Source organism: Hyla sarda, chromosome 3 (assembly GCF_029499605.1).
Source record: "Hyla sarda isolate aHylSar1 chromosome 3, aHylSar1.hap1, whole genome shotgun sequence".
Taxonomy (NCBI): Eukaryota; Metazoa; Chordata; class Amphibia; order Anura; family Hylidae; genus Hyla; species Hyla sarda.
The window spans coordinates 289866761-289879064 of record NC_079191.1 but is presented as its reverse complement, the minus strand read 5'-3'; the positions used below and the strand labels follow the sequence as shown (position 1 = coordinate 289879064).

The following is a 12304-nucleotide window of genomic DNA, read 5'->3' as shown; positions in this document are numbered from 1 at the left end:
CCACAGTTCTTCTAGGTGCGTCAGACTGCAGGAAGGCCACTATAAATTGTTATCCAGATGGTATTGTACACCTGAATTGCTCTATGCACAGGGCTTATCTACCGACGCTTCTTGCTGGTGTTGTCATACTGCCACGGATCCGGGCTGGCGAATGGTGAGGACACTGGAGGTGTATCCTCTGTGCCAGAGAGGTGATGGCATGGGCCGTACCAGGGGAACGGAGTCTAAGGGGTTACTGGTATTCACCAGAGCCCGCCGCAAAGCGGGATGGACTTGCTGCGGGAGGTAACCCCCAGGTCGTTACACCCGATAGCGACTCAACCCCTCTGGCGGCTGAGATGGCGTGGTACAAGAGGACAAGGCAAAGCAAGGTCAGACGTAGCAGAAGGTCAGGGCAGGCGGCAAGGTTCGTAGTCAGGGGCAACAGCAAAGGTTCTGGAAACACAGGCAAAGGACACACTGGAAACGCTTTCACAAGGCACTAAGCAACAAGATCCGGCAAAGACAGGAAGGGGAAGTGATGTTTTATTGGAAACACAGTAATTGTGCCACAGCTATGATCGCTATGATCGCTTTTCTCAGGTCTGGAAACCCTGGAAAACCTATCTACGTACCGTACACTGATTGTGCTGTCCTTGGTCTGACGCCCCTCCTCCCTCTGCTTGTTGAGGTTACGCCCATATGCGGGGCAATGCCGTGGGCAGTGTGCCCTTTCACTACCCTGACAAGTCGTTCTACCCTATCCCCGCCCCTTGCTTACTCCTCCCCTGTGAGTCTTGTCCGCCTAATCTAATCCTTCTTCCCACCCCCCCAGTATGCCTCCAATTCCTCAATTTCTTCATCTTACCCCTCTTCTCCCTTCCTACTCCACTCTCTTTCTCTACTGACCCACTACCTACTTAGCTCTTCTTTCCCACTTCCCTGTTCCCCCAATATGAGAACATAGGAGGAGTTCACCGAAACAGCCGGCTTGGCGCTCCTCTATTCCCTATTGGGGCTTTGACCACTATTGGCCTTCCTTTTCCTTTCCCCCACCTTTCTTACTTCTCTTCTTTTTCTTCCCTCTTCGCCTATGTCTTTACTGCCTTACTTAGCTTTTACTTCTTCTCCATTGTCTATTCTACCAGACAGGGGCGTGAGTTCTTAACTGCTCTCCTGCAACCTGTCTGATTGTACACCTATGTCTTTGGTTATACTGTTGAAGTTTTTTGTAAAATAGACATGCTCATGATACATCACTCTGCATAGACGAAATTCGAATGTTTCCTCTGGGCTTGTCGCCCTTGTTTTGTATTTGTTATTGCTACTATTTCTTTAAAATGAAAATAAAGAATTGATAAAAAAAATATATATATAATTAAACTGCACAGTCAATGGCGTACACATAAAAAAAATACCAAAGTCCAAAATTGTGCATTTTTGTCACTTCATATACCATAAAAAAAATATTAAAAAGAGATCAAAACAAAAATGGTATCAATAAAAACTAAAGATCGCAGCACAAAAAATGAGCCATCATCTAGCCCGCATGGAGAAAAATAAAAAAGTTATGGGGGTCAGAAGAGGACAGCATACTAAATTTGGTGCATGTAGTTTAAATTTAGTAGTAAAGTAGTGAAATAAAATTAAAACCTATATAAATTGGGTATTCATGTAATCCTATGGACCTACAGAATAATGATGATAAGGTTACATTTTTTCCTAAAAGTGCACTACGTATAACGGAAGCCCCTAGAAGTTACAAAATAGCTTTTTTTGTTCATTATTTTTTTGAATTTCACCCCACAAATATATATATATATATTTTGTTTCGCCACAGATTTTGTTATAAAATTAGTGATGTTACAAAGTACAATTGTGACGCAAAAAAACAAGCCCCTATATGGATCTGTAAGTGTTATAATTTTTAGAAGGGGAGAAGGAAAAAATGAAAGTGCAAAAAAGAAAATTGGCCTGGTTCTTAAGGCCAAAATCAGCTTGGTCCTTAAGGGTTTAAGGACACAGCCCATTTTGGCCTTAAAGGGGTACTCAGCCCCAGACATCTTATCCCCTATCCAAAGAATAGGGGATAAGATATCTGATCGCGGGGGTCCCACCGCTGGGTACCCCCGCGATCTCTGCAGTGGCACCCCGTCGTCATCACTACAGCGGCGGGACCCCCACGATCATACATCTTATCCCCTAACCTTTGGATAGGGCATAAGATGTCTGGGGTGGAGTACCCCTTTAAGGACAAAGCCAAATTTTTTTTTTGCATTTTTGTCTTTATCTTCTAAGAGCCATATCTCTTTATTTCCATCAACAGACCCATATGAGGGCTTCTTTTTTGTGTGACCAATTGTACTTTGTAATGACAGCACTCATTTTACTCTAAAATGTATGGAAAAAACTAAAAACAATATTACATAGTATGGTTGAAAAAAGACATGTCTAAGATATTTTATTTGTGTGTGAAAATAGCAAAGCCACAAATTTGAAAATTTGAGGGTTTTGTTTTTATGCTGTACAGTTTACTTCATTCTGTGGATCAATAAGATTAAAATTATATACATTTTTAGATACGGTACTTTTCTTTTTACGTTTAGCCCGTTCATCATATGGGATCATTAACATTAGGTATATTTTGATATTTCAGACATTAACGAGCCCACCGATACCAAAAATGTTAACTTTTTGGAGTAAAATATAAAAAAGGGGGCGTTTTTAAATTTTAATTGGTGGAAGGGCTTTTTCACTTTTTTTTTTAAACCTTTTATTTTATACTTTTTTATGTCCCCATAGGTAACTATTTATAGCAATCATTAGATTGCATAGCACTGCTAGAAGGCAGACCAGAGAAGAAGACCCTGGGAGGACGGCCAGAGGCAGGTAAGGAGACCTCCGGCCACCATCTTGGCTAATCTGATATCCCTGGTCATGCCACTGGTGATCAGATTAGCAATCGGAACCCCTGCATTGACTCAGAGGCTATGATCAATATTACTCGTGGCATCTGAGGGGTTACTGGTGGACATAACCTGCTGTGCATTAAAGGAGCACAGCTCCTGTGCCTCGCTTCATGTACAGGACATAAATGTATGCAATGGTGCGTTTAGTACCAGCGCGCCAGGACGTACATTTAAGTCCATTGTCCTTTAGGAGTCAAGAGAATGAAGTAAACAAAGTCATGTGATAGATGGAAGCAGCTACAGCTTCATTTAAGCCTGTTACTGCTGCAATATCTATAGCCTAAGGGTAGGAGTAGACCAGATAAAGAATATAATTAAAAATAGTACCCAGAGAGCAATTACTTTACTCCCTTGCCACTCTAGAAGCAGCATGTGAACACATTTTTGTAAATATTTGATACCTTTTCATGTGGCAACACTGAAGAAATGAGACTCTATTTTTCTTTTTTGGCATGGCCTTAGATCAGGTGTTAGAAAAAGATGCAGACATGAAAAAGGAGTTTTTCTCCTTTCCTCCTCCTACTGGAAGGGCCTTTCACGGGAGAGGTTCTAGGAGGCTAAAGTAGAGGAAGCAGTTGTCAGAGCCGGAGAAGGACCGTGGGTCTCTGTTTACCACTCCTGATCCCGCAAGGAAAACATCCAAACAATTACATCAGGGGCCCAGTGGGAGGCAGATTTTCCCTATACTACCAACAGTGCAAACACATTTCTGCAGACCTTTGGGTATTGTCATCAATAAAAGAAAATTTGTCCTCTTAGCTCACAGATTTGTTTTGCAGGCAATCATGCAGGGTGCTGGAAAAGGAGCTAAAATTTCCTACAGAATTTAGGTCTATACAAAAAAACAGCATAGCTTCTCATAGTCCAAGAAGACAAAAAGCCCACAACTGAACAAGTCATCCCCCAATCGATGGCCCCTCATCTGCTGATGTTGTGTAGCTAAGACATAACTTTTAAAGGGGTACTCAATTGGAAAAAAAACATTTGCAAATTAACTGGTGGCAGAAACAGATTTGTAAATTACTTATAGTATAAAATCTTGATCCTTCAAGTACTTCTCAGCTGCTGTGTTCTCCAAAAGAAGTTGATTAGTTTTTTTAGTCTGACCACAGTAATCTCTGGTGCCATCTCTGTCCTTGTCAGGAACTGTCCAGAGCAGGATAGGTTTTCTATGGGGATACGTTCCTACTCTGGACAGTTCTTGACATGGACAGAGGTGTCAGCAGTGTGGTCAGACAGGAAAAACTGCTCAACTTCCTTTGTTGTATACAACAGCTGATAAATACTGGAAGGATTAAGATTTTAATAGAAGTGGGGGCGTGCTTGGCTGCCTGGCTGTGTGCACGCATAGTCTCTGAGCTCCGGACCCTGCACCTAGACAGCGACTAATATATAGCATCCAGCAGCACCAAACTTTCCCCAAACCTGTGGGAATACTTACTGTCATGCCTGGCAGAAGAAGGAAGCCCACAGGACAAGCCACTCTGGCGAAATTCCACTTTACAAGAGACGAAGGAAGTTCCCAAGATGGCGCTCCCCGGCTCAATCAGCGGGGCCTGCATCACCGAGCCACTCACCTGTCCGGGAGCTGCGGAGATCCACATCAGACCCGGCATCCTTGGCTCGCCTTTCAGACCATGGGGGCTTCATGGAACGAGGCTGCTGCAGGAGACTTTCAACGGGCGATGAGAGTCCGGTAAGTCCGGTGAACAGCGCGGATATCACCATCGCACAGCCCACAAAAGCATAGGCCCAGACTGGATTCTCCTGCTAAGTCTTCCCCCCAAAGACGTGGAGGAGAGCTGGAGGTGGCAGAGCTGCCTGGGGAGGCGGCACTTCTATCATTGCCGGTAGCTAACACAGCATTGACAGATACTATGATGAGAGATATGCTCCTGCTCCAACGTAAATCTATGCTGTTAGACATTCAAGCCTTGATTAACCCTCTAAACTCCACAGTTAATGGACTGGGAACTAGGATTGATCATTTGGAGGTGAAGTTCGGGAAATTTGCCCAATCTCATAATACCCTTATAGATGCACACACTGAGGTGGAGGAGGAACTAACTGCGCTGAAAACTAAAATGGCCGACCTAGAAGACAGAAGTTGGCGTAATAATATCAAACTGCGGGGTATACCTGAATCTGTCCCGCCAGGGGACATTCCGAACTATGTAAAAAATCTAATCAAAGCGGCTCTTCCTAATTGCTCACCTGGCGACCTTGAAATAGACAGAGCTCACAGAGTGCCCAGACCCAGGCACCTATCTGACACAGTGCCCAGAGATGTCCTCGCACGGGTCCACTTTTATTCTGTAAAGGATCAATTGATGACTTACGCCAGGAAAAATGGGGGTCTTCCAGCACCGTTTCACAAAATACTCCTGTTTGCGGATTTATCTGCCATGACCCTGCAACTCAGACGCTCACTCTCCCCGATCACCATGGCATTGAGACAGGCTAAGATGCCGTATAGATGGGGATTCCCAGTCCGCCTATTGATCCATCATAAAAATGAACTGCACGTTATTAAAACGCTGGAAGAAGGAAAAGAACTGCTCAAACTCTGGAACATCTCTCTTCCTGCACGAGATAAGGGGGGACCCCCGACTTCATCGCCACGTAAAGTGCATGACTCCTGGCGACAGGCTACCTGATAGGCTGGTGACTGTGTTTTCCTTTCCCTTTTCAGACACCTAGGTGTAAAGGTTGTTCGTGACCTGGTCTGTGCCTGCCTTGGCCTGAGGCTACGAGCTGAACTTTTCCCCAATAGTTCTGCAAGGTATATTTTACCTTAATGTTGTGTACTTTACTGGACATGAGAACACTTCTATCTGTTCCTTATGTTTTGTTGTTCCTTTTTTTACTTTCTTTTTTCTCCAGTTATGGTGATCTAATACATGTTGTGTATAGCTATGCCACCTGTGCGCACCGGTGGTGGATGCCCTCGCTGGAGGTGTTCCACACCTTATAGATGAATATTTTTTTTAATGTTTATACATAATTTTTCTACTACTATATAATGGTAATCAATGTAGCTAGTGTAAATGCTAATGGATTGAATAGCCCAATGAAACGCTCATGCTTGTGGAAAGATGCGATGTTACTTAAATGTGATATACTGGCAGTTCAAGAAACTCATCTTATAGAGAGAGATGCTAACAGGGTTAGACACACCAATTTTCCTGTAATACTTCACTCACACTACCACGCTAAATCCAGAGGAGTACTACTAGCGTTTCGCAATACGATTGCTTATAATCCTATACAACAACTTATCGATCCACATGGAAGGTACATTATAGTGGTGTGTACAATTAGTGGCGCTTTATGCACCGAACAAAACTCAGTTGACTTTTTTTAGTAGAGTTATGGCCAAGGTAAACAAGATGAAACAGGGAAGGCTGATTTTGTGTGGGGATTTCAATATCACATCTGACCCAACAGTGGACACGACAGTATCCTACAGGAAGTCACCCTCATCCTTAGCACCATCTCTGTGGAAATATGACCTGTATGATGTGTGGCGAATGCATAACCCCTCATCCCGGGACTATACATTCCACTCAGAGGTACATAATATGTATTCTCGCATAGATATGTTCATCACAGATAGAGAGGCACTGACATATGTGGCGGGGACTACTATTGACATGATAAAGTGGTCAGATCATGCCATAATCACACTCTCTTTATCAGAACAAATCAATTCATCTCCAACATATTTGTGGAGAAGTAGTGCATTTCTCTTATCACACAATGTACATGGGAAAAAAATAGAAAGGGACCTCAAGGAATTCTTTGAAGTAAATGCCACATCTGATATAGACCCAATAATGTTATGGAACGCACATAAGGCGTGTTTAAGGGGCTCCTTTATTCAGCAGGGCTCTATCTTTAAAAAAAACAAAAACAACTACGACTTACTGAACTCTTGGAGGAGATACCACAGGTGGAGGTCCAGAACAAGGCTAACCCCTCTTTAGATTCGGCAGCAGAGCTGAAAACTCTCCGGCAGAACCTGAAGGGTTGGACTCTTTTGAGAAGGCATTTCGGAAACTCAAAGCTTCGTATTATAGTCAAAATAACAAATCAGGAAAACTTTTGGCCTCTAGACTTAAAGCTAGACAGATGAGAAGCAAAATCCCCTACTTACATCATCCAGAAACTGATCATAAACTGTACTCCCCAAGAGATATAGCCAACGGATTTGAAACATATTACTCCCGCCTATATAATTTAAAGGAATCAATACCAACACCTGACTCCATAGAAGAAGACACTCAAAATTTTTTATCTAACCTAAACCTACCCTTGTTAACTGCAACGGATGTTCAGGCTCTAAATGCCCCATTTACAGAGGCGGAAATTATAGCAGTAATAAAGTCCTTACCTAGTGATAAAGCCCCAGGCCCGGACGGCTTTGCCGGTCACTATTATAAAAAATGTAGTACTATTTTGTCCCCTTACCTACAGAAAACACCTAGAGGAAAACACCCAGGCACTCATTGTCACACTACCCAAACCAGGAAAGTCCCCGGATAGACCTCAAAATTTTAGGCCCATCTCCCTGTTAAATCAGGATGTAAAATTTTATGCAAAATTACTGGCAACATAGCCAAAATTCTACCATCCATTATACATGCTGACCAAACTGGCTTTGTACCAGGGAGGCAGACATATTATACCAGACGAACATTAGGGATACTGTATCACATATCTACACACAAATTGCCAACCTTGGCCTTGGCATTAGACGCGGAAAAGGCGTTTGACCGCCTGAGATGGTCATTCGCCTTTGCAACCCTTCAGAGGATGGGCTTTACGGGCTCTATATTAACAGCTATCAGGGCTTTATATGCTAATCCTACAGCAAGGACCTATGTGAACGGGACCCTGTCGGATGGGTTTGCGCTTACTAATGGGACCAGGCAGGGCTGCCCACTCTCCCCGCTAATATTTATACTTTCCATGGAATCTTTGGCCCAGTCTATCAGACAGGACTCCCATATATCTGGAGTAACAATAGGGGGTTGGGAATATATTATTTCATTGTATGCAGATGACGTATTTTTATCATTAACTAACCCGAACACTTCCCTCCCACAAATTATGTCCCGAATTGAAATATTTGGACATTTGTCTTATTATCATCTGAACTTAGCGAAGACAAAGGCACTACCCCTAAACCTGTCCCTGACGGATGTTTCTAAATATAAAGAATTGTATCCATTTGACTGGTTCTCGGAAGGCATACAATACCTAGGCATATATTGCATACTAACACCTCGACCATATACACTCTTAACCCCTTAAGGACCCAGCCATTTTACACCTTAGGACCTGGCCATTTTTTGCACATCTGACCACTGTCACTTTAAACATTAATAACTCTGAAATACTTTTAGTTATCATTCTGATTCTGAGATTGTTTTTTCGTGACATATTCTACTTTAACTTAGTGGTAAAAATTTTTGGTAACTTGCATCCTTTCTTGGTGAAAAATCACAAAATTTTATGAAAAATTTGAAAATTTTGCATTTTTCTAACTTTGAAGCTCTCTGCTTGTAATGAAAATGGATATTCCAAATATTATTTTATTTTATTCACATATACAGTATGTCTACTTTATATTTGCATCATAAAATTGACGAGTTTTTACTTTTGGAAGACATCAGAGAGCTTAAACGGTCAGCAGCAATTTTCCAATTTTTCACAAAATTTCCAAAATCACAATTTTTCAGGGACCAGTTCAGGTTTGAAGTGGATTTGAAGGGTCTTCATCTTAGAAATACCCCACAAATGACCCCATTATAAAAACTGCACCCCCCAAAGTATTCAAAATGACATTCAGTCAGCATTTTAACCCTTTAGGTGTTTCACAGGAATAGCAGCAAAGTGAAGGAGAAAATTCACAATCTTCATTTTTTACACTTGCATGTTCTTGTAGACCCAATTTTTGAATTTTTACAAGGGGTAAAAGGAGAAAATGTATACTTATATTTGTAGCCCAATTTTTCTCGAGTAAGCACATACCTCATATGTCTATGTAAAGTGTTCGGCAGGCACAGTAGAGGGCTCAGAAGGGAAGGAGCGACAAGGGGATTTTGGAGCGTACGTTTTTCTGAAATGGTTTTTGGGGGGCATGTTGCATTTAGGAAGCCCCTATGGTGCCAGAACAGGAAAAAGAAAACACATGGCATACCATTTTGGAAACTATACCCCTTGAGGAACGTAACAAGGAATAAAGTGAGCCTTAATACCCCACAGGTGTTTCACGACTTTTGCATATGTAAAAAAATGTTTAAAAAAATTCAATAAAATGTGTGTTTCCCCCCAAATTTCACATTTTTGCAAGGGTTAATAGCAGAAAATACCCCCCCAAAATTTGTAACCCCATCTCTTCTGAGTATGGAGGTACCCCATAAGTTGACATGAAGTGCACTATGGGCGAACTACAATGCTCAGAAGAGAAGGAGTCATATTTGGCTTTTTGAGAGCAAATTTTGCTCGGGGGCATGTCGCATTTAGGAAGCCCCTATGGTGCCAGGACAGCAAAAAATACCCACATGCCATACCATTTTGGAAACTAGACCCCTTGAGGAACGTAACAAGGAATAAAGTGAGCCTTAATACCCCACAGGGGTTTCACGACTTTTGCATACGTAAAAAAAAAACTAGACCCCTTGAGGAACGTAACAAGGGGTACAGTGAGCATTTACCCCCCACTGGTGTCTGTCAGATCTTTGGAACAGTGGGCTGTACAAAATGTTTAATTTGCGCAGCCCACTGTTCCAAAGATCTGTCAGACACCAATGGGGTGTAAATTCTCACTGCACCCCTCATTACATTCCGTGAGGGGTGTAGTTTCCGAAATGGGGTCACATGTGAGGTTTTTTTTTTGCGTTTGTCAAAACCGCTGTAACAATCAGCCACCCCTGTGCAAATCACCTCAAATGTACATGGTGCACTCTCCCCTCTGAGCCTTGTTGTGCGCCCCCAGAGCACTTTGCGCCCACATATGGGGTATCTCCGTAGTCGGGAGAAGTTGCATTACAAATTTTGGGGGTCTTTTTTCCCCTTTTACCTCTTGTCAAAATGAAAAGTATAGGGCAACACCAGCATGTTAGTGTAAAAAATTTATTTTTTTACACTAACATGCTGGTGTAGACCCCAACTTCACCTTTTCATAAGGGGTGAAAGGAGAAAAAGCCCCCCAAAATTTGTAAGGCAATTTCTCCCGAGTACGGCGATACCCCATATGTGACCCTAAACTGTTGCCTTGAAATACGACAGGGCTCCGAAGTGAGAGCGCCATGCACATTTGAGGCCTGAATTAAGGATTTACATAGGGGTGGACATAGGGGTATTCTACGCCAGTGATTCCCAAACAGGGTGCCTCCAGCTGTTGCAAAACTCCCAGCATGCTTGGACAGTCAACGGCTGTCCGGCAATACTGGGAGTTGTTGTTTTGCAACAGCTGGAGGCTCCATTTTGAAAACAGTGGCGTACCAGACGTTTTTCATTTTTATTGGGGAGGGGAGGGGGGCTGTGTAGGGGTATGTGTATATGTAGTGTTTTTTACTTTTTATTTTATTTTGTGTTAGTGTAGTGTTTTTAGGGTACAGTCACACGGGCAGGGGGGGTTACAGCGATTTTCCCGTTGCGAGTTTGAGCTGCCGCGCAAAATTTGCTGCATCGCAAACTTGCAGCCTGATACTCACTGTAAGCCCCCTGCCCATGTGAATGTACCCTGTACATTCACAAGGGGGGGACCTCCAGCTGTTGCAAAACTACAACTCCCAGCATGCACAGTCTATCAGTGCATGCTGGTAGTTATAGTTTTGCAACAGCTGGAGGCACACGGGTTGGGAAACACTGAGTTAGGAAACAGACAATGTTTCCCAACCAGTGTGCCTCCAGTTGTTGCAAAACCACAACTCCCAAACATTCTCAATCATGCTGGGAGTAGTAGTTCGGCAACATCTTTAGAGCCAGATATTGCCGAACAACAACTCCCAGCATGCTTGAAGTTGTAGTTTGCAACATCTGGAGGACTACAGTTTGCAGACCACTAATACAGTGGTTCCCAATCTGTGCCCTTCCAGATGTTGCAAAACTACAACTCCCAGTATGCCAAAACTGTCCAGGCATGCTGGGAGTTGTAGTTCTGTAACATCTGAAGGGCCAGATGTTACAGAGCTACAACTCCCAGCATGCCTGGACAGTAAGGGCATGCTGAGAATGTGTAGTTTTGCAACATCTGGAAGGGCACAGTGGTCTCCAAACTGTGGACCTCCAGATGTTGCAAAACTGCAACTCCCAGCATGCCCAGATGCTAAGGGTTGTCTGGGCATGCTGGGAGTTGTAGTATATAGGGTCCCAATACAGCAATGCATGTCGCTTTACGGCGACGTGCATTGCTGTAGAGGGCCCGACCGCGGCTGAAGATCTACTCACCTGTCGCCGCCGCCATCTTCCTCGCCGGGATCCTGGTCTTCAGGGACGAGGTAAATACCCGGGCCGGGCCCCAGCACTCCCCCATCCCCCGCCGCGTACTCCGGTCTTCCTCCCGTCCTCTCCGTACTTCCAGGGGCCGGGCAGGGCGGGAGGAAGTAACCGCCCCCCCCCCCCCCCCCTGCGATTGGTCGGTTAACTAACCGAAGAATCGCAGGGGATCGGAGGAGGTGGCAGGCTTGCCACCTCACTCCTATGCTTTAGCATGGTCCCGGCTGTCTGTGACAGCCGGGATCATGCGAAATTACCGGGCGGTCGGGTCCCAGAGACCCGATCAGCCCGGTATCGCCGCAGATCGCAAGGGCGATTTCCCTTGCAATTTGCGGCGATCGCCGACATGGCGTTTGCCCTGGATCCCTGCTGAAGGATTTCAGCAGGGATCCGCTTCCGATCTCCGCCGGGTGAGCGGCGGAGACCAGGAAAAGACATGACGTATGCATACGTCATGGGTCCTTAAGACCCAGGGTGTGATGACGTATGCATACGTCATTGGTCCTGAAGAGGTTAATTATGTGGCTATGTTGGGAGATATGGAAAGGGAAATGAAAAGATTAGCGACTTATGTCATTTCTTGGATGGGAAAGATAGCTACATTTAAGATGCTACTCCTGCCTAAATACTTATATCTTTTCAGGTCTCTTCCTATTCCGGTACCTAACAGTTATTTTGTTAAAGCACAATCGATGCTGTCTAAGTTCTTGTGGGAAAACAAACAACCAAGAATAGCACGTTCATTACTGATCAAGCATAAACATGTGGGTGGCCTGGGTCTACCAGAAATCCAAAAATACTATATCTCAACATGCTAAAGGACTGGTGGCGGATGCCGAATGACACCC

General features: G+C 43.9%; 1 protein-coding gene across 2 annotated transcripts in view; it reads left to right on the top strand.

Annotated features, from left to right (window-relative positions):
* Positions 1–12304, top strand: part of PDE10A (phosphodiesterase 10A) — a 673197-nt gene that overhangs the window by 185548 nt on the left and 475345 nt on the right. Inside the window, exons 2-3 of one of the 2 annotated variants that reach the window (XM_056566831.1) lie at positions 2782–2868; positions 5641–5730. The exons of the other annotated variant lie outside the window; for it this stretch is intronic. The gene's annotated coding sequence lies outside the window, so the exon portion shown is untranslated. The remainder of the gene's footprint in view (positions 1–2781; positions 2869–5640; positions 5731–12304) is intronic. 2 annotated transcript variants of the gene reach the window in all.